The sequence below is a fragment of the Aulostomus chinensis genome, chromosome 22 (genome assembly GCF_037954235.1).
Source record: "Aulostomus chinensis isolate RoL2024-O1b breed Wild chromosome 22, RoL_Achi_v1.0, whole genome shotgun sequence".
In the NCBI taxonomy this organism is placed as follows: domain Eukaryota; kingdom Metazoa; phylum Chordata; class Actinopteri; order Syngnathiformes; family Aulostomidae; genus Aulostomus; species Aulostomus chinensis.
Window position 1 is genome coordinate 13,675,895 of NC_141341.1, and position 23,921 is coordinate 13,699,815.

Genomic DNA, 23,921 nt, shown 5'->3' on the forward strand with positions numbered 1-23,921 from the left:
TTCCATTTTTACGTTTTAATTGGTGCATTATTCAGACAGTGGGTCACATGTCCAAAAAGTCTTTAATCTGCTTTACACACAGCAGCACGACAATGTTGGTTCACTTCAATCTACGACCCAAAACACACACAGAGGACCAAGTTAGAGAATAAAAACCCCACTGCACCTTGCGGCAGACTTTGCACCCAGATGATGCATCATGTAAATGGACTGGACCCACCCATGCACCTCAGTCTAAACACATGGGTGGATTACATAGTGCTCAAGTGTGAATGGGCTGTCGGTCTTATGTTTCCACCTGTGAAGAGAGTTTATTAGGGAAATAAGATGTGTGTTTTAACCGGCTCCGGCTTGACAGCAACATAATCACCGGCTTTGATTATTCGAGAAGCAGCAAATGTAGCAATCGATAGAGCAGCATCGTTACAGGCTGAACATAGTCGTGGTTAAGCAAGACAAACACCGGTGTGAAAGTTACTCTCAGCACTGATGTGCATGCAGGTGATGAATATGTGCTGATGTCATGGAGGTGGAAGTGACGACCCTTTCATCTGGGGTTGCGCCTCCCTTTGGCTCCACTATTAAACCTTCACATATTAAGACATTTAAAGTCCATTGAAACACGTTTTATGGTACATAGTTAATGAGTTTTATTTCCAGCAGTGCAGCAGCAGTTGTGACTGTCACTACACATGACAGGATTTACAATATGAGCACTCTGCTGTGCTGGCAGGTCTATTGAATACATCCACCCTGTTATATAATCCTTTGAATATATTTTCTCCTTCTCACACCAGCGAATAAAGGATGTCGTTGATTAAGTTCTACCAAATGAGCAGCTCCATCGCTGACGATGACATCCTCCACTCTTACTTGTTTATTTCCTGCAGGGATTAAATGTCACAATTTTCTGCAGCCTCCCAGAGGAAGTGACTGAGTCGTCAGGGTGCTTGTTCTTGCCATAGAAGAGGGGTTGTTTGAAGGGGATCAAAGTTCTCTCTTCTGGCAACTTCACCTTCTTACTTGTTCTTGACCTCCCACTGAGTGAACATCCCATCTGTCAAAAAAGCAACATTTGTTTGCCTGATTTCCCAAAAGCAGACAGAAGGGTGCAGATGGTGATTTACTGCGTGACCTCTGACAATGTTGACTTCACTGGAGAAAATTCCTGTCAACTCAGACATACTTGAAAACTAATTGTCTTAAACTTAAACGGATTAGGGTTCCCTCTGTCTCCAGTCTTGGTGATAAACTGAGCAAACCAGCAAGCGGCTTCAGACAGTATTTAAAATATAGACACGATTGAAACGTGGGTTGAACGGCCTGCAAAAACTCTAAGGAAATGCAGGAAGCCTGCTTAAAGGCATTTCAGGGGAATTCTATCAACATTATAACCTTAGCTCATAAAAATACTCACAAAGTGATCCCAAGCTGCTGCAACATTGATTATGTAGTGGTGGAGGCACCACATCTGTCAGAATTCAATGTCAGCATGACAGAAAGAGAAAGTCAATTTCGGATCCTCGCTGGACGCACAATAACCCTGGTTCAGCTACGTGATGCTCTGAGCGGCGGCGAATGTTTTTTTGGAGTAATACATTACTTTATTCACTGACTCTTGACATGACACTCAAAGGGAAATATGCTCCATTTTTCTTTTCGTTTGCTGGTGTCATCACCACCACTGAAGCAATGGTGATCTCTAAAAACAAAAAAAACACTTAGTTGTGCTTGGAAAGTATTTGGGTCACATATGTGCTGCTGACAGAACTCAAATGGGACTCGAACCCCTGTTTCTTGCTGCAGTGTTTGTTGGGACCAACCACCCCATCCTGAGGCTGCAGGCCTCCTGGTGTTTCAAGAACAGCATTGGTCACCTGTCACATGACCTTGTTGAACCAGGGAATTCATGCATCCACCAAAATAAAGGATCCACATGGACTTTCTCTGGGATTGTTTCCTTGGTATCACCATTCCTGTGACGTTTCCCTGCAACATTCCTATTGAGGAAGTGAACACAGACTTAAGTCCTCTGACGCTACCCATCTGGAGATTTGGGGGGAATTTTAGGGGAATTTTATTTTTCCCTTCACTTCCTTCTTCCTCATGCTCACATGGGACCAAGCTTGGCTCTGTCCACTGGACACACAGTTCAAAGTTATATGTTCGCTATAAAATGTCACACTTAATAAATGACAGAAAAAAAACCTATTTGTAAGATCTTTATGAAGCAGACGGTACATACGAACGGAGCAGCTTGTAGATGCATTATCAGAGAAGAGGTGCTACATGTCATAGATAAAAGATAAGACTCTCTGGATCAAGGACCGCAATCAGACAGAAAATGGATCTCAGAGGACCAGCCCAGAGGCCCTGAGGGCAGAGATCCAGCCTAATCCGTCCACTCAATCTTGAACTGAACAAGACAGTTCAAAAGGCATCAGAGAGATGAAGCTTATTCAGTCGGAAAATGAAAGGAACCTATTGGAACAACTAATAGCACTGGGATGTACACTGGGTGAATGGAACAAACACTCCACTATAAATCAGGCAAGGTGGGAGGAAAAAAAATAGGTTGACTGAAGTAGCTGTTTAAACACAACACACTATTTTTTTCATTAGGCTTTGTGTGAGTGTGAATGAGGGGATTACAGTTCTTTCTGAGTGTTCTGTGTGTGTGTGTGTGTGTGGGGGGGGGGGGGGGGGAACTCTTCTTTCTTGTCCTCTCAGGAAATCTCACAGAGCAGCTGTCATCAGAGAGACAGAGATCAGAGGACCAAGAAGCCAGTCAGCAGCCTTTTAGCTTAGCTTAGCATGAACACAAGAAACAAAGGGAAGTAGCTAGCCTAGCTCAGTCTAAAAATAAAATCCTCTTGCTAGCACCTGACAGATTTACCACATGGAAACATAGTGTGCAGATGCATGAGTACAACTGTGTAGAAACATTCTTTTCTTCACAAAGCTAAGCCGGTTCTTTTTCTAAATCTCAAAAAATGTTTCATGGTTCACAAGTACACGAGACTAAGTTTTGCACCCACAAACAGCCAGAAATTCAGACCGACTACCTCCAGTTAGACTGCTGTGTCTGTCTATAAATTCTTTACACATGGCAACAAAAAGGACATTAAAGGGAAAGGGGAAAAGTGCGATTTCATCAAGTATGAAAACGAAACAATGGTTTTTAGAGGTTGGGAGGCCGAGAGCTGTTTTGTCTGGCGGTCTCAGCAGCCAATAAAATGAAATACGCACAGTGGCAAAAGTGACTGAAACCATCTATTAGCTTAGTTCTGAGCTCCGGATCCTGGAGGAAGTAAAGAAGACATGATGTGACTTCAAGTACGAGGAGAAGAAACGCATCAGTGAGGACAATTCAAGTGTGCAAGCCATGAAATAGATAAATAGCGTATGGCTTCCATTCTTGCTTTGGCTAGATCTTCTAGCAGCACCGAGGCTGTTATTGCTGTCATTCCACACAGCTCAGACTATTTATAGCACCCAAAATGACTGTATTTGATCATGAAAGTGCCTCCAAATCATTCCACAGTCGGTATCATGTGTTTCACAGGTCAACACATGGACTCTTAAAATACATATCATTGCATTTTCATATTCCAAAAATGATTCAAATTTTAGCAAACTGTTAGAGAGAGACGCTATCTTAAGTGGTTTTATGTATCCAGACCACCTTTATGTAACAGTCATTGTGCTTTAAAGGAACCACATTAATACTGGAACATAGCATTTCAGTGACTGACGCCCTTTAACAGCAGGAGCATCTTACATTACTACTACGCGTATGGACACATGCAACAAAAGCGAGTGCAAAACCATGTTTTGGTTCATGTTTTCATGTTGAGATACAGTTTTTGAGGATTTGAAAATGCCAAGGAGTTGAAAACTTAAGGCAAATATTTGCAACAAAAGGAACGGAGCCCTGTTTCTCCCTGCAGAAATACTCCAGTTGTTGGCTTGTGTCATTTTTCTGAATGCAAACATGTTGACAGCAGTGTTAAAAACTTTAGTCTAACCTCTCTATTAAGTCACTCTATAAAATACAGAATGACCTGTCTGTTGAACAGGCTGTTGCCTCCATTAATTTGATTTAAGATGTCTCACTTTTTATTTAGAGCCCAATTTTTACATTCCAGTTGTAAATAACTCACAACTTCTGATGAGGGGAATCGAAAAAGGGGAGTTAGCACTTTGCACTCGGTGACTGGTCATGACCTGGCACCTTCAGAAAAACCCCATTATGCTGGTTTTAGCAGAGCGTGGATTACTGTCTGTACCGGCAAAACTGCTGCAACTCATTAGCAAGCAGAACGCCACACAGATTTATTTCGGAAGCAAAATTGTTCATTAATGGTGTGTTTCTTAATCATATCCTGCATTGTAGTGAGATGTCTAATCCCCTAAATGTAGGAAATATACCAAAGAGGTGCATCGACATGAGACTTTGAACACAAATCGCACACATGATGGTGTAGCTAGAGGACATAAAATTAAGCTTAAATGTGCGAGTCTCCATTCCAAACCTATCAATCATGTACTGTGCACCACATCAACTATGAAATAAGACCATAACCTCAATTTGCTAAATAGATACTGGATCAGAACTCATTTAATGGAGGTTAGAGTATGAACAGTATCATGCAAAGATAACTGACTAAAAGGACTTCTTATGCCACCTTGGTTATTGCTCTAAAAATAGCTCCACATGAAGTAAACGTTCCAAGTAATCTTTCTGTATCCCGTATCTGCAATATCTTCCCGAGATCATTTTACCGGAGTAAAATGGAAAATGGGGAATCTGTTTAAGCTCTCCTTCTTTCTCTGGTTGCTTGATCTGCCTCTGCTCATTTGCTGGATGAGTTCAGTCTGGTTTATCAGTAGTCCTTATCAGTGCCTGCAGAAGGTATAATAATGCAGGTGTGTTTTAGGCAGCAGAGAAAATGTGCAGGGGTTTCACACCGCATGGCCTTTCACTCACTCACACACACACACACACACAAAAAAACCCGCAAAACCTCGCACATATATTCACAGAGGTGAAGAGAGTCTCTGTGTTTCCCATTTCCTCTCCGTCTGATACCATTACCATTATCAGTGCCATGCTCGTGGCAACCATTTAGAGCCCAGGAAAAGTCTGGGCAGCAAAGTACACAGCAAATTGCCCCACTATTAACTAATCAGCAGGTAGATGTACACTGATGTGCCTGATGTTCCGCACCACTACTGTCACAGTGAGGCTCGTCACAATACGCCCTGTCAAAATCAAGTTTCAGCGTGGACACGAGCCTCCACCTCACTGCTTTACAAACGCATAGTAACTGTATTTAAAGTTGTTAATGCTGAGGAAATCTTACCGACCAGTCATTCATTCAGTGATTAGCTCAGAGGAAACCAGTTTGAAGTGCTCCTCCAGTTAAAACTGTGCTCTTTAACATTTTAGGCCTGTTTTTAACGCCACCTGCAGAAGAGCCAACGTTTCACTGCACTCCAAAGCATCACAAGTGACATCATTGTGGTCCAGCAACTTAAAGGTTTATTTCAACAAGCTAAGTCCTTCAAATTTAAAAGTCTGAAACAATCAGAAGCGGCATATCACAACGCCTTCTCGTAAGTTTACATTTTGGGTACAATTTTTAAGCCACCTCTCACTTTGCAATAAAATTATAAACATGGAGACAGAACTTGCAGGGACAGGAAAACGGTCACAAATCTGCATATCACAATTTACGTCTTCAAGACAACCTTTCCTTTTTCTGGTCTAGAGTCAAGAAAATAAAATCAAATAATCAAGCATATGTCCTTTTAAAGCATGCTGTCACAGGGAGGGAGCCTCCCCACAAGCTTCGCTCTCCACTACGCATCAAAACTATCTAAGGAATTCTGTTTGCGGCGGTAATTCAAGTGGTAGAAAACTCAAGAAAAGCAGAGAAATTATCAATATATCCACCTACACACAAGCAAACATCAGCTTTTATGAAACTAGAACCAATTTGGATTTACTTTCCCCTCTCTCCCTCTTGAATCAGCAGCATTTCAGTGTGTGCAGCACTATTGTTATTCCAACTCAAAATCATGCTGACACAAATCTAAAATATGCTGCATAATTTTGCTTTAAACTTGTTCAGATTAAATACTGCTTTTAAGAAAGAAAAAAAAGACATAAACTCAATGAGATTCATGCTCTTGTATTTTTTCTAGGGTTATCTTATTGAATTTATGATTTACAGGCTCTCAGTGAGCCAACGTGGATAGATAGCTACGTATTCAAGTGCATGAGAGGCCTTTTTTTTCCCTTTCAAAACTGCAAGCAATTCAGATCCCATTAAACCATACCTTTTGTCCCAAATTGTTCACTCCCACTCGCACATCAATGTACAATTGGAAGGAAGCACAGCACAATACGGGGCTATGGGAAAGCAATTAAAGAACTATTTTGTTACTGGACTTCAGCCGAAAAGCATTAACTACAATTCCCTTCTGGGCAGCGTGTTCCTCATCCAGTCTGGTGGGTCAGGGAGTCGTCTGTATCTGATTGCTACAAGCTTTAAACAGTCGGTAAGAGAGGCAGACAGCAAGAGGCAGATGGATGCTGTAAAGTGGTAGCCAAGAGATGAATTTAGAAGAAAAAAAAAAGGTACCGCAAGCTCTGAAACAGTACTTTATTATCCTGACCGTGAGGCAAAATCAAGAGCGTAATTAGAGAATATGAGAGACAAACAGAGGACAAAAGAGAGGGGAAAAAAGAGTGTCAAACGGATGAGAAGAGTTAAGCGGGGAGATAGCGCTCCACACCACTCCCTTTGCACAACAAGCTGCTGAAGCCTCCTTCTGCAGCCCTCTCAGACCCTCAGAAAGCCTCAGTGCCTCCTCCTGACCATCTTACCAGAGGACCCTTGTGAAGTTTATATGATTTCTAACTCCGGTGTCACATTTTAGACATTGTTAAACATTCAGGAAGAAAACAGTGTAGTGTAAATAGAGGTTACGAAAGGCTAATAAACAAAACATCTTTTTTCTAGAGGTAAAAAGGATAGTTTTAACTTTCTCATAAAAATATTTGTGAAATGCAACTCATTTTTATAATAAATGATACTTATATACTTGAAAAGAGAAAATTGGCAAATTGAAAGAGGATGTGTTAGGAGGAGAAATCATTATCCACAGAATCAGCTGAAAAGCTTTCCCCAAGCACCGCCGATCAATCCCGAAAACCTTAATAGAGGGCGATTACACCTGGTATCGCAGCTGACCCGTGAGTCATCAGGAGAGCTGAAGAGCGAGCTTAAACGATGGAGAGAGAAAAAAAGAGGATCAAAAAGAACGGAACGGTAAAGGAAATCAATGAGCAGTCTGGTAGTCGAGGGATATTGTAAGTCAGGATTAGCAGTGTCTCACAGTCCTCTCTCTCTCTCTCGCTCTCTCTCTCTCTTTCTCTCACACACACACCCAACACACACAGCTCCCCTTGGATGGGAAAAGTTAGCTACTTTAATTCCTGCCACACAGGTCTTTGCCTTCAGTCCTCGTGGGAGTGAGACTGTGAACCGCTAATGCTCCCTCTGCAATGATCTGAATTTCTTAATCATTTACGGCTGCTTTTACACTGTCGCTCTTAATGACCAGATCAGATTTTCTGTACATTCGATTTTGTGTGTGTGTGTGTGTGTGTGTGTGTGTGTGTGTTTGTGTGAATGGTTTTTGCCTGTTTTTACATCATGCTTATATGATGATTTAAATAAAACAAACTGACAACCAGCTGTCCGGCATCACTTGCAATAGATTCAAACAAGATTTGAGAAATAATTCTTGCTGCACTTTCCTGAAGCATCGAACAGCCAAATTGGCAAATTTCAGATTCATATCATATCAGATTTATTTTCACATATGAGTGAAGCCTGAAAGAGATCTAAGAAAATCAGCTGCCATGCAGTTTCTCTTTCTTCGTTCATGTGTTCAAGTTACAGATCCGATTTTTTTGCAAAATGTCAGTCAAAGATCAGATTTGGGTCACTTGTGTTCAGAATGAGTCGATGTTTTCAACAGTTTGTGGGTTTGGAGCTCCTCTCTGGGATCAGACCCGAGGAGCTCTCCTTCGCTCCCGCTAGTGCATCAATGAGCCTTAGATACCGATGACCCGGTTCACCTTCTTTCCTTCACTTGGACCACACTTGATATGTATTAACCATTCAGACCCCACAAGACTTGCAGTGTCAGAATTTGTCTTTAGTCAAAGTCACTCAGGTCCTGACGTCCATCCAGCCATCCATTTTCTATACTGCTTATCAATTAAGGGTCGCAGGGGGCTGGAGCCTATCTCAGCTGACATTGGGCGAGAGGCGGGGTTCACCCTGGACGGGTGGCAAGTCTGTTGTAAGGCCATCAGGAGCAATGACGGGTTCAGTATCTTGCTCAAGGACACGTGGACATGGTCACCGGGGGAAGTGAGGATCGAACCAGCAACCCTTCGGTTGCTAGACGGCCACTCTGAGCCATGCCTCCCCCTCAGATCCTGACGTTTGTCCGTTAAACCAAAACGTAACTTCAAGAACTGTTTACTTGGTGCCTTCATTTATCCCTCCGCTTGACATGTGCTACTGTCAAGAAATATTCAGCGTTACTCACCTCAGCTTTGAGTAATCTCAATATTGAGTGATTTATATATTGAATAAGAATGGAAGAGAATCAAAAGTAAAATAACTCATTGAGTAAAGTGCACACATATATTTATTATGATGCACGTGTGATTTAGATTGAACCTTTTTCTTTAGTAAAAAAAAAAAACATTACCAGAATTGATTGACACCAACAAACCACAGACATCAAAGAAGCAATCAAATCAGCAGGGAGGTTTCAACTGCAGTTACAGGTTGCCATGGTGACGGTGATTACTTAGTTTACTGAGCGCGATGAGGTTTCTGCTGAGAGTCACGCCTGTGGCGTAGTACTCAAAGACGGCAACTGCTATTGTCTCTAATATTTATGTATCGTGAGGCGTTACAGAGAATACAGAGAGTCCTGAAACCTGATCTGATCAACGCTGGAGTCGAAGGTTCCTCCTCCTGGTCGCTTGTAGGGTTTGTTTTTTTTGGGGGCTGAGAGAGTTGCTTACTGTGACAACAAAGTCTATTTTCATGGCAAAATATGATAGAAATTTGTGTTTATCTGAATTTTCAGAGATCTGTTTGACACGTCCTCCTGAAGGTGCGTGTGTGACGTCACCCTCTCAGGCTCCAAGCTCATTAACTTCCCCATCTTGCAGTTTGTCGTCATTTGTTTCCAGTCCCTCATCAGGTTTCACGAAAATGCGTAAAGCTGCTGTGACAAAAATAAGCTGTAATAATTTCTCAAAAACTTTTCCTCAAGTAACCTTTGATGTTTTCATTAATGTGATGGCCTCTGTGTTTACCGATCTCTTGACAGTTTGCAGGCGTTTATGTGGACAGATGCATCCGTGCTCTGTGTGTGTGTGTGTGTGTGTGTGTGCGTGCGTGCGTGTGCGTGTGCGTGTGCGTGTTGCACAGCCAGAAATATTCCAGTGCGTCAGTTTAAATGTCAATGTTTATGAAAAATGGATAAGAGAATCTGGAGCGATAATGTTGACACCTGGCTGGTAACCAGCAGGGAGGTGAACAGAGACAGAGAGGCAGAGGAGCAACAGTTTATAACAGGGCACATTCACAGGTTAATCCAAAGAAACTTTAATTTGTAACCGAGCGCAAGTTTACATTTTCAAACCAACTTTTTAAAAAACGAGGGTGGTTGCATTGGTGACCCCAAATTTATGCATATAGAGAGAGAGAGAGACTGAGTCTGTCTCCCCCGGCAACAGAGAGCTTCAAAGAGGTTGACAGTGAAGCCCAATAAACCCTCAGGAAGTGTTTTCAAACCAGTGGAAGGAGTAGATGAAAAGATTTGGAGTAAAAGATGATGAAGAAGGGAATAGCTATATTTGGGAGGGAAGAAGGGGGGGGGAGTACCAGGGTGAGTAAAGAATGCAATTAAGTGTGAAGGACAAAGAGTGAAAGGGCAGAGTGACAATGGAGCACAAAGATGAAGAGAGGACAGACAGAGCAAAAGAAAGCAGAAAAGAAGGCTAATGTGTTTCATTCTGGCACCTGATAAATAAAAATAACAACAAACAGCCACGATGGAGACGGAGAGTGAAAACATGTCGGTGATAAAATGAGATACTTTGGGGAAACACCAGAATTAAAAGAAAATGATGAGAGTGGCGCAAAATAGATGTCGGGAATGAAAAGGCATATAGAAGTGTGTGTGAAAATTAATTGGATCCTTTATACGAGCGTGATTTCCCATTTCCTGTCAAAGGCAGCCCAAATGAAAGAGATGTGAGCAACTTTCAATTCTGATCACACATTAAAGACATTTTGGTTGAATCCAAAAGCATGTGACTGCTGCTATAATGAGACAAACTCTATAAAAGCTACCAAATCAGCTTCGTTATCACCTTTGAACATTTATTGTCATTGTTAATTAATATTTGCAAGGCGATGCTTGTTCTAGATGTCAGATGATGACAATGACGATGATTTTGGATACTAAAAAAGGGTTAACAAGAGCTTCTTAGCCTTCTAGAAATTTTGCCCGACCTGAATTTGCTTTGAAAGCTGAATTTAAGAGGCTTAAATAAACAATTAGATAATGAGCTACTTTACAATTTCAAATACCTGCCCGTTAAATGCTAATAGCCTGAGCAAGGAATCTCATATCCTGCCAGAACTCAGCTTTTTTCTTCCCTCATAGTGTGTAATTTTATGACCTTGAAGTAAACCGAGGTGTAGAGAGATAGTGGGAATAGAACTGCGAGTTCCTTAGATAGAGAACATCACGGTTCCTGATCAGGAACATCTGATCGATGGATGGAGCAGGTCTTGTAAAGGTGGTGCATTAAAGAAGGGACAGATAGACCAGAGAAGAGGAGCAACAGTCATTTATATGAAAATATTGAACCATGAGACATTGACGTGTGTCTCTCTCTCGCTCTCTGTCAGCCATTCACTCTATTCTAGCACCACCTATTGGTAAAGCTGTCACTCTCCTTGTAGATGCTGAATTATTTGTAAAGACATGAATGGTTATATTAAAGATTCAAACAACTACTTAACCAGAATAGATATGTCAGTTTAAAAGTAAATCTTTACTGAGTTCAAGTAAACGTTCGCTCATCCAACCACCTGCGCTTGGTAAACAGCTTCGCAGGCCAGAGGTTAGTGCAACAGGCGACCGTGAAATTCAATTTCTAGACAACAAAAGCCCTTATCTTCTCTAAAAATCATGAGCAAGAGTACTTCCCCGAGTAAAAGCTCATACATGACTGGTGCAGAGACCTGAGGGCAGAGTAACTCCACAGGAACAGATCTGCTGCACATACAGCAACACCGTGATAAGCAGTCCAGGCAACTTCAGCGCCTCCCACTTCTCTTCATGATCACTTTACGCAGAAGCAGCAGCACGTGTACGGATGTAGAAGCCCGCTACTGCACGGTCCTATTTATCATGGAGTAAAGGTTAAACCCTACCCTGATTTATAGCTTGCGAGCATGGCAGCCCCAAACCTAATGAGTGACATTTAAATGCTTCTAAGAGCATCGTGCATGGCACCTCTTCCAAGGTTTGCAGAATAAACAATGTATGCATGGCAGCACGATCATCCACTCACAACAGTACGAGGTCACGGGAGACAATCGTGAATACCAGAGTCATGCTGCATGTCCCCAGCGAGCCATCAGCCCGTGTATAGTCCTGAGGAGCAAATCGGCTTATTCAAGAACATGAACATGTCGATTACAGGCAGGAAGAGTGACATTTAGGGCTATTGCTTGTACCTATGAATAAAACATGGCGCATTAGCTTGATTAATAAGGAGGAATAACAACAGGCAGTGGATCGTGTCCTGACCTTCCCTGAGTGATGAGTCTAAATTACACTACTTTGTGTGTGTGTGTGTGTGTGTGTGTGTGTGTGTGTGTGTGTGTGATTCATACCGTGGCGTATGTGCAGTCGTCTAATGTGTGTCTGGTGTTTTCCCTCTGCAGTCGTCACAGCAGCAGAATCACAGGAGAATAATCGCAAAAAAAGCAACAAAAGCACAAAGGAGGAGCAACCACCAGTCCTTAAAAGCAGCTCCAAGAAATCAAACAATTTGAGTCATTTTTGGGAGGCACGCTGTGTCTGTCAGGCCTGTCTGTCCTCTCTCTCTCTCTCTCTCTCTCTTAGACCTCTTGCCCCCATTCCTTCAAAACGGCCAGCAAATTTGCCGCTTGCCTGCTCACCCGTCGTTGGCCAGACAGACAGACAGAAGGCACGTGGGATGATGAATGACAAATTTATCTCGGAGACTCAGAAAGCAGCCGAACATGTTTCCAACACAGCCCAACTCACTGCAGGGGGCTGTACATATCTCATCCTGGCTGTCTGCACGTATCTCTTCATTCTCTCTCTCTCTCTCTCTCCTCTCTCTCTCTCTCTCTCTCTCAGTCTGACTGCTGCAATTATTGTCTTCTGTATTTCAAACTATTTGTGTGTGTGTGTGTGTGTGTGTGTGTGTGTGTGTGTGTGTGTGTGTACTGAATACGCTCACAGTCATAACAGTCCACTGAAGCCACTTCCCTCACCACTGCATGTGATCAAACCCCGCATGAAACGAGCCATTACTCTCAACGCGCTTACGTTAACACACAGGAATCCCCAGAAGAAAGATTTAGCCGCAGACATCCTCAAGGCAGGTTTCTCCCACCACTGGAGACTGAACGGAGGCATTCAGCAAAGATTTTGGCTAATTTTGTTTCCGGCTTTGGGGTCCATGGAGGAACACTCCCCCCATGAATTTGCTAATATAATCAATATGAATAAGAGTGTTTGGGTGGTATAAAGCAGAGAGAGAAATTCTCGCAGAGGAGCTGGGTGGATACGACCAATGAAAATACTTCTTCAGGCTTTCTTTCTTTTTAAGAGCAAAGCAAAAGGCTCTCAAACACTGTGGTTACTGAGAGCGAAAAGGTCGCGTGTGTTGACCTGCGTTGTTTGTGTGCACGTGTCTTTATTTGCCTGCACAATTCCATTGAGCTCCTTAAGATACCGTCACACGTTTCCATTGTCAGTTTGCAAGCATGATTGTGTAACCCAATTCCTCAGATTTCCTCCTAATCAAGCAGGAGGATGAACAGAAAGGAAGTGCAGATCTGTCTCATCTGAGCCGTTTGTCCTCCGCTTGCCTTTTTACATTTTAGACCCCCTGAGGTGACTTCAATCTGCAGTTGTGATGTTGAGCATTAAACTACATGACATTACTCCCTCTGGTCGCTGCAATTCCCACGATCCCTCGGGGAGACACAAGGAGACACTCATTTCAAAAGGTAAATCTTGTCAGGATTCTATATTTGAGTTTTCCTCAGCCTTAAACAGAGCATCACACAGCACCGCAGGAGACCAGGATGAGTCACATCTGCTAAAAATAATTCTGAGCTGACAGTTTGGATTCCTCAAATAAGTCAAAAACCATCCTTCGCCGCTGATTGTTGTCCACTTCATTTTGTATTAACATGAAGACACATTTACCTTCCTCAGACAAGGAAAAAAAAACTGCAGAAAAAGGCTGTAAAAGGACAAGCTGAATATACACCAACAACACCGGTAACTTAGAGAAATTAATAGCAAGAGGAAAACCCTCAGTTCAGTCAGGGACTTACCTCACTTCAACAGAAATGTGAAGAAAGATGCTGAGGAGAAGCTCTTTCCTGCCAGACTGCAGCTTTAACGCTCCTATTTAACGCACAGTCAAAAAAAGAACTTCTCTGTTTTTCATCCAGGGAAATAAAAACCACAATAAAAAAGATGTATAATGTTCATGACAGCGCAGCTTTTGCCCGGGTGTCGGTCTACCTTTTTCTGAGATGAATAAACGAGGCAGGGCGCCGGTGTGTTGCCGGTAGGAGCGATGACAGTTGACTGGCCGCTGATCCAGCAGCGCCTCTCAGCAGCAGCCTGCAGTTGACGCGGAGCTGCTCCTCCTCGCCTCTCTCTCTCTCTCTCTCTCTGTGGGTGTGTGTGTTTAAGACACACAGGAGAAGCTGACTCCACGCAGCGTGCGTGGAAGCGCATATTAGCCATGACAGTGTATGGTTGACGTAAAACAAAATTGGTTTTCCGTCTCTTGACATGTTTTCTTTGTGTCATTTATCAACGAATACATATTTTTTTCAATTGTTCCTAAGTGGTAACGGGATTTGGCAACGACCGCAAACTTCTGATGGCTGTCAAACATATCTTTGCCTTGTCATTCGCACGCTGCTCACACGGAGATGACGCACGATAGTTTCGCTCCTCTGCTGTTTAGGATTCTATAAAAAAAAAGAACACTTTGAATAAATAATATTGTACACCTTCATGGCTAAAACAAAAATCTCACCAAGCATATTTGCTCATTGCACTTATACCACACACAAAGATTTCAAGGAACAAGCGAGTTGTGAAAATAAGAGCCTCAGTCTCAATGAGAAGCTACTCCTTGAACGATTCTGTCCTACGCTGTAAATCTTATAATTGTTTCAGAAAATGTTAAACTTGTTGGAGGAATATGGACCTAAAATAGGAGAGGAAGAATTTAATCAGAAGAACAGGGGGGGGGAACAGCATTGTGATCCAAACCGACCATCCAACTGAGAACAGAGAACTAAACTTTCAAACAAAACAAATAAAATACAAACTCCACCAATGACACATCAAGAAACAGGTGAGAGACCACGTGGGCTGAGAGCTGATTGGACGAGAAACACTGGGCCGATTACCAGACTACACACAGGTGTTTTATTAAAACAGGCGGGAAAACGCAACCAGTGGCAGGAAGGGTCTCATGTCAACCAGACGGAAGTGATTTCAAAATAAAACATGAATGGACGCAAAATACAAGAGAACACAAGGAGACACAAACAGAAAAAACATGAGTCAAAACAAAACTGTGACAATATGATAGTTTCACAGTACACAGTATTATTATTATTCAGGTTGAAGACGGAAAAAAAGTCTCTTAACCTTTTTCAATACTGTAGATAAGCAGATGTACGAAGTATGACCTTCACGTGCACATATAATTAATTTAAAACACACAAAATATGTCCACAACCTCACTTTATTTCACCTTTATGCACAACTTTAAATTATAGACCTCAGGAAAATCTTTTGCAGAATTTTAAATCCTCATCACTTTCCTGCATATCTGAGAAGTGCCTTTATCAGTGACTTATAGTGGCGTTGGAGTGAGCAGGGAACATAATAGAAATACTTGACATTGTCACAGCAGAATATTTTTCAATGTCGTGTTTATAATTGAGAACTGAAAAAAGGACCAAATGGAGCTCCAACTCATCAGACTCTACCTAGTGGACTACAGCCTTTTCCCCTCCCCTCTCATTCATCTTCATTACTGTTTGATGAAGCATGAAATCAATCACTTTGTTGAATCTGTATTTATTTGACAAAGCTGCAAACCAAGTCCCTCTCAGACGGAACTATGCTGCGATATCTGCAGACATCCAGGCTTCCCCCTCAACCCGAGGCTTTAATTATCAGACAAGGATATCAATATTACTGAGCTTTGGGTATAAAGAGGAGCTGCGTGATAAAATAATATTCAGTATTAAAGACATGTAAAGTTTAGTAGTGCAACTTGGAGGTTTGACAGCTTAATAAAAGAGTGAACATCTGTGAAAGCAGCATTTCAGGGACAACGATTAATGATAAGCAGGAAGTGTCCCCTCATTGTTGTCTTTTTTGTTCCACAACTGTCTCTTTCTAACGCTTTATAACTAAATGTTTATCCAACTTCCTCCTTTTTATATTTATAATTATAACCTGGCCAGGTGTTTGTCTGTGATTGCCGTCATCACAAATTTAAGACTAATCTGTCTTCCAAATGACGCTTATCCAAACACACACACAGACACACACACACACACACACACACAGACTCACACGCAAGCGTGCACAGAGGTGGACATGTAGCTGCATATTTATAACACATTATAAAAGTGAAAGACATGATGAGGCTGCCACGTCTAAATCCGGGATGATCTGCGAACAAGCTGCGCCGTCAAGCCGGCAGAAAGAAGTAAGAACATCCACGCAGGGGACGGGGAGGAGCGGACAAACACGATCTCCTCAACAATGTTCGTCATCCTTCAACGTCAACAGCAACATCACCCCCGTCAGCTGCATTATTTCCCTAGATTAACCCAGAATCACAAGATATCAGCGAGAGTGTGACTCTTCAGCCGTACAGGTTTCTCAGCAGAGCAAATATATCATCTAAGAAAGTGGTACCAGTAATTTTTAAGTCCTGCTCACGCTGAAACATCCAACCCCCTGCTGCGTAGCTCCTCTACCTCCATGGACAGCTAACTCAAAGGGTTTTACATTTTACTGTATTGTTAATCATTGCGTGAACTGACATGATGCACATCAGTTCAGGAACGATACGAGGGACTCTTGCACAAGCACCAGCGGTAGCGGTAGCTCGGCTAGCACCAGCAGTGGCTCAGCTATGCTCCCATTGGTAGCTAAGCTAGCACCTGCCGGTGGCTAAGGTAGCACCACTTACATTAACGCTTGCTCTGTCAGATACAGTTCTGGAAGCTCTGAAGCAGATGTTTTCTTGACAGTTAGTTTCCGCTACTCCCATGGGCCTGGAGTGATGGCGTTTCAACAATTTGTCCATATTTGAGCATGTTAGGCAACATACTTGCCTTATTTTTTCCATCAAAGGAGGAAGTGGGCCTCATGAACATAAGGAGGAAGATTTATTTCTTGGTTGAGAATGATACATTTGGCGAATTTTCCTACTTCCTTAACAAAAGCTCCCACATCAAATCTGGGTATAGGTCACCCTGAACATGAAAACACCATAATCTGATCAGACACCCTTTGATTGGTCACATTCAAAGTTACTCTGCAGATGTCATCATGTTTGGATGACACTTGAAAAATCCAGCCCATGAATCCCCTCATTATGGTTGGGATGATGGAAGGTGGATAAAGGAGTGAAAGCTAGCTGGAAAGATGCATATTTTGTGTTGCGGGATAATGATGTGGAGGAAAAAGGGCCGTGAGAGCAGTGTTAGCGTTGGCAGTATCGCTGCACTGTTAGAAGCTAATAGGGCATCGGTGCATCTGGTGAGAAGAAATGTCATTATTATTGTTGGTGATTTGTAGTGACAACAAACCTTCAAACAAATAATGATGCACACGCTCGTGAGCATCGAAGGTCAAAGAATGTAGCGTGTTCTGTTAATTACAAGCAATAAAAGAGCTGAGTAGCATCAGTGCGGCTGTTGTCATACTTTTCCCGCAGTGAGTCAATTAGAAGCAATAACCATGTCAACCATGTTATCTACAAACACTCCACTGGAAGCAACACCATTAGGACTTGTGCGGATGATGACTATTTTGGGCGAGTCAGTTGGTGTTGCGGAGCGTTTGTGACATTTCAGAATTGCCTTCATTTGCAGAAACTGTGTTCATGTCTCAGTACAATCAGAGCTGCGGCTGTCGCAGTTCCTCCCATGGCTGAAAGATGTGACGCTTTTTCAATGAGATATAATCTCAGCTTCTTTTCATGCATGGATCTGCAAGTTTAAAACGATTGATCCTGCTTGTCAAGTTCGTGATTTCTTATAGTATTGATCAGTATTGCCAAGCAAAACAGCTCATAATGTCCAGGATAATTCAAAAGTATTTTCCTCTTTGTGCTAAAAACCTGGGCCCGTCCATCTTCATCCTCATATCTGTAGCCAAGTTGTAGAGGTAGCAGCTCTCGTACGGCCTTCCAAACTTCCTTTTCCCTCACCACAAACCACTCTGGGGCCCCCTGAGGGGTTCCCAGGCCAGCATGGAGTTAAAATCCCTCCACCTGGTCCTCTGGAACACCTCCCTTGGGAGACAACCATGTGGGATCCCAACCACATACCAATACCACCTAAATTGGCTCTTTTCAAAGCAAAGTAGCAGTGGCTTTTCTCCGACAGAACTTCTCACCCCATCCCTGAGAGAGACGCCCCCCCCCCCCCCCCTTCCAGAGAAAAACCTGTTTCTTGTACCTGCTGGTGGCTCATTCCCAAATCTTCACCAAGACCTTGACTTTGTTGCTGGTTCCACAAAATTTCACAATTTTCCCAAAATTCCATTCCACATCACAACAAAAATCTCTGGTCTTAGTTTTATTTTGTCGTTGTTGCTGTTTTGTTTTGTTTTTTGTCATTTTCGCAAACAACAGTTTGATAACATGAATTTATAAGCCTGTTTAACAAAGTGCGGTTTAAGTTTGTCTCTTCCAAACTCTTAACTACATTTTGCAGCATGCATCCATTTTTACACAAAGCAGTTTTACATCATAAAAAATTGAACACATCTTGGAGATTTACCACCAAGGTACTGAAGTAATTTGGTCTGTGCTGATAAAACCATCGATATCAGCCTGAGAGTCGCACGTATCTGGTTACGTAACATTAAAATAAACAGCAGCGTTGTACCACGGCAGTGGTATCTGACTTCAGTTCTTTAACTGAAAAAAAATACTCATTTGAAAAGATTCACAATCTTATCTCTGTTAATGATGTAAAGTTTCCTTTTTTTTTTTACCAAAAAGCACATGCAAATTAAACGTATCGCTCATGTCTAGCTCTCTAAAGAGACCTCACAGTGTTCACGACTTGACACAGCAACAGAAGTACTTCATATTTCATGGCTGATACCCCGAATCAGTGTAGATTCTCAGTTTCAGGGTGCTGCTGTCCAAGTAGCTGCTCTGAAAGCACTTATTTGTAATGTCATGTTGCATTTAGGGTCAAAATACGATTAAAAATTCGACCAGACTAAACCAGTGATTCCCAACGTGAACTGTGACCCTCTGGCGGGCCGGGAGCTTACTAAGTTTTAGGTCATAAATATACACATAGATTTTTAGATAAAGTTTGTGTTTATAATACAATATTTATGATTAAATTCAATCATGTGGATGGAATTTTATGTATCAGAGTTTTATCATTATCTGTCAGGATACAAGCTCAACAAGTCAGTTTTTTTCCTTTCGGATGAAATATTTAACCATTACCGCATTGCTGTCTGCCCGCATTCACGTAGAACTGTTGGTTTCTGAGGTAAACGCCTTCGCCAGCCAGTCCAGTTCTAGTTCACGCTCATTATTCCGGATGTTGTAGTGGATTTTAGGGGAATTTAATAAACCCCGAGGTGTTCCCGAGATGAAATTAAATATGGCAAGAGAGGCTTTTTGTTTTCTCAATATTATGATGTTGACATTGACCTTTTAATATAAAATATCATCGCCTCATCATGTCAGGCTGTTAGACGTTTGTGAGACATTTTGTTATAATTATTAGCTTGTAAACCCAACAATTACTGCCAGAAACATTTGTGCATTCAGAGTTATCGAATCAGTTCACCCTTCAGTCCAGCTGGATGTTTGTGCAGTATTTGAAGAAACTCCCTCAAGGTGTTCCTGAAATCTCAGGCTCATGTGAAGTGACAGTGACCTTCCGTCCATCCATTTTATCCGTTAAGGGTCGCATTATGGACACTGACAGACTGTCTTCACCAAAAAATGTGTTCTTTAACTGCACACATTAGCAATTTTATGTTATGTTGGGTTGTAATTAAAGGTTCTGAGTTTATTCATGTTTTATTTTTAAGTTTGGAAATGGCTGGACCAGGGGCAACACGGTGGTGCAGTGGTCAGCACTGTCTCCTCACAGCAAGAAGGTTCCAGGTTCGAGTCCTGGCTCCATCACAGGATCTTTCTGTGTGAGTCTCCATGTTCTCCCTGGTTCTCTCTGGTACTCCAGCTTCCTCCCACAGTCCAAAGACATCAAGAGAGGACGAGGCTGATTGATGCTCTAAATTGACCGTAGGTGTGACTGTGAGTGTGAATGGTTGTCTGTCTTTATGTGTTGGCCCTGTGATGGACTGGTGACCTGTCCAGGGTGAACCCCACCTCTCGCCTGAAGGCTGCTGGGATAGGCTCCAGCCCCCCCACGACCCTTATGAGGAATAAGCAGTAGAAAATGGATGGATGGATGGAAATGGCTGGACTAGACCCATGCAGCAATATAGATGTGCGCTACCAGCTCCATCCAAACCAAAACAGAGCTCCAGCCACCTGGTGTTGTCCAATTTAGAAGCAGCAGGAACCACAAAAGATAGATTGTGCTTCACCTCTAGTTTGCATTCAATCTGCTTAGTCAGGGGATTTGCACTGCTGCTCAACCCCTATGTGGAAAGCATTCAATGGGGGGTGGCTTCCTTAAATGTAAGGTATATTAAAATTCTATTATTAAGCAGCGAATTAAATTGTGCTGTTCATTTTTAGGGGCTGAGACTGCAGACGTTTGCTGAACAAGACCTCAATATAAAGTCTCTAACCTCTGGCAAACTAGTAATTGAGGTGTACCGGTAAAGAGGAAGAAGAAGCTGCAGCTAAGACTGAAATGTTTTTATTTTATTTATTCATTCAGTTTTGCCTGGGAGGAAGAAAAATCATGTCCTTCTCTAGAAAAATGGGCATCTGCATTTGTTCGTTTAGCTCAAATCTTTTTTTTTTTCAATCTTCCCTGCCTTGATGAAGATGGATTCTGATACATTTTCAGCAGAGAGAAAAGCAGCAGGTTTATTTACAGCCATGAGTCATAAAAGACATTTTCCTCACCGGCAACAACAACAACACTGTGTGATAGTGGGGGTAAAGAATGGATAGTGGGGACACTGAGACTCAGGAGGTGGTATGTCAATATTTTTTTTTGTTTCAAATTATTTCCAAGTCTAACACAATAGGAAAACCAGAACTGATCAAAAACTCTGGCAGGACAGAGGAATGAATCACCTGCAAAATCAATTGTACCATACCAGGATGAGGCAAGGTGAGCTTGACATCAAGGTTTTCAACACTTTAACACAGAAATCATTTGGTCATCTCTAACAGACTCCCGTCAGTGTGGAGCGGTCGAACTCACGTGTTTCTGCAGCAGCTTTGTTGTGGGGAGCAGCCCAGCTTTTTCTGTCACCAGACGCATAAATCTCAGGTGTGGGAGAGGTGGATGTGGAGGCGGAGATGTTGCAATTTACCCGACAGAGGGTGATGGATGTGGACGAAACTTTGATGCAATGTTTGGGGCAGGGATGCCAGAAGACCCCTGACATAGTTAAAAAGACCAAATGCTGAAAAATGAGGAATAATGTCTGAAAATGGAAATTCACTTAATGTCCTCGCTGCTTTTGCGGCCGTGTGTACACAAAAAGTACTGTACTTATGCGGCATGTTAAACTGATTTCACCGAAGCATAAAATTATATCAGTTTGGGATTGTTAAATATTCTGTTAGGAGTTCTGACCGTGTTGTTGATGGACTCATTCTTATAAGTGCTTTTCTGCCTTAGCGCTTCTCAAAACGCTTTACGGTGTGATCTCATTCATCCATTCACACACACACTCGTACACTGATGGTGCAGGCTGCCATGAGATGTGCTGACCTACTGACCTGGAGCAACCAGGGTTTCAGTACTTTCCAGAAGGACACTTTGACATGGTCACCGGCGGGAGTGAGGATCGAACCAGCAACCTTTCAGTTGCTAAATGGCCACTCTGTGCTCTGTTTGAACTTTGTGGTGTGCTAACTGCTTGAGGGAAGATTAAGCTCGGTAAAATAAACACCCACAGAAACAGACTGTAGTAAATGTTGAGTCAACACCTGAGCAGCTTGGTGTGGGATGGCCTAAAACACACACACACACACACACACACACATATATGCACAGACACACTGGCGCTTGCAAAATCTGGTGCATCTTCAGTCATAAGAATCCCTGGCTTAGAGGTCGTCTACGACAAATGAAAGGATAATATTCACACTAATTTGCGTTCCAAAATAAATACATCAAAGTTGCTTCTTTTTTTTTTTTAATAATTTGCTTTTGATTAAAAATGCCACCAGGGGGCGTCTGGAGTGCTCTCATAACATTTTAAAAATCTGATATGTAAATTTTCTATCATGTTGCATTTTAAATAAAAGTCTGTGTCTGAAGTGTTTTGAACTTAAGTGCATACTAAAGAAAAGTGCTCCACTGTAATATATAACCATTGAACCCACAAGCCTAATAAGGACCAGATGTGTGAGACAAATGGTTAATCTCAGCATCATACATGTAATTTATCTTGTATTAAGTAAGAAGCATGTTTCCATGTACATGTCTATTCATCACAATTGCACGAGGGGCAAAACTGTGGAGCCTAATGGAGTGCAGCTAATGAAATAAGCAGAGCAGAGGCCATTTATCACAAGACCTCTGAACTCCAGCAGGCCTTCTGAAGTCAGCATCATATTGGAAGCCATTAATGTGCGGAGACAGCGCTTTGTTATAATTAAAAGTTAACCATTCGGCCCTCGGTGCATTTTCAGACATTAGTCATGCCATCTGATCTCGAGAATGGGCTAAAAGAGAAAAAGATTTGTTATCACAGATGCAGTGCTGGACAAAGTACATAACCAGAGTACTTGAGACAGAACCTACTCTTTAATATATCTGATTACTGCTGGTTTAGATGGATACTATCAGCTGTGCACTAATTATGTTGGACGATGCAATGTTATGATAATGCTGCATGAAATGTGCTGTATGTATGGCACGCATTCTATTCCACATGATCCTGGTCAAATATTTGCCCTCTACAAGTGATACTTGCCCGGTTAAAGTTTTACTTGAGTTAAAGTACTAGTTAAAAAGTACTTGAGTAATCAATTGTATATTTTCTCAATTTTTTTGTCACAGTCCAGTGACAGAATCTCCAAACCACGGACTAAATTTCTTACTCGTGGAACCGCAACGGTACACAAAGTTGATGAAACTATTAAAACTTGGGGTACGATCAGGTACTTCAGTTGTATTTTCTCTCCTGTGAAGAACACAGGAACGCTCCTTTTTTGAAGAATTATAAACAAAAAAAAAATCATCAGCTGACTTCAAAGCTTCTTAAAGGTCATAACAACCTTCATAGAAATGCGAAGTCAAAAGTACAATATTTGTCTTGGATATGTAGCGGACGGCAAGTCAACAGTTATTCAAAAATGTATTTAAGTAAACGTACACGTCTTTAGTGTCCACCACAGCTGAACTGTAGTCGTATAAGGTGGTGCGTACCTCCCACTGCACCTGAGCTTCTGCAGCATCAGTTGATGTTTTACACCGCTGACTTGAATCAGATGAGATTTAACACCTTGCTGGTTTCTAAACCTCTTAAATATTCACTGACTTCTTTTATTTCTTTAGTGAGCGAAAGAAATATTTACCTCTTATCTTAACCCACTCACTTACAGGGAGCGGCAGTGATGATTTCGGATTACTTTAAAGATCGTTGGGATGATTTCCTTTCTCTGATTTATATCTGGATCTTACAACAGGGACCAACGAGGTGTGGTAGGTTTTTCTTTCTATTTATAGCTGAGCACAAAGGTTTGAGCAGGTTTTTTTTATTCCTTCGATGAATATTTGTGGTCTGAAACATCACTCGGTGCTTACTGAAGGAGATGGAACGAAGGGTTAAGAATTTAAGATGTTTTGAGGGATAATCTTCCTCTCATTAAAAAATCTTCCGTTAATCTGAGGAATCCTAGCAATCGCCCTCAAGAGGAAATGTTGCACCAATCTACTATAACTGTGTGTATTCTACTTTCACTATATTATAATTGCTAAACATTATCAGAGAATGCAGCTGCAGGCAGGTGATTCGCGTGCCTGCGGCCTCTCCTCCTCCTCCTCCTCGAACGCGGCGGCGTCCTAATGAACCTGCCACAGAAGCGTTGCAGCTGAAGTGATTGCTTCCTTCCTGCTTCC

At 42.1% G+C, this 23,921-nt stretch overlaps 1 protein-coding gene across 3 annotated transcripts in view; it reads right to left on the minus strand.

Moving 5' to 3' along the window:
* Nucleotides 1–13,954, minus strand: part of calcr (calcitonin receptor) — a 50,366-nt gene extending 36,412 nt beyond the window's left edge. For 2 of the 3 annotated variants that reach the window (XM_086192653.1, XM_086192654.1), the window contains exon 1: nucleotides 13,722–13,954. The gene's annotated coding sequence lies outside the window, so the exon portion shown is untranslated. The remainder of the gene's footprint in view (nucleotides 1–13,721) is intronic. The other variant, XM_086192652.1, reaches the window with a different exon arrangement.
* Nucleotides 13,955–23,921: the final 9,967 nt, after the last annotated feature.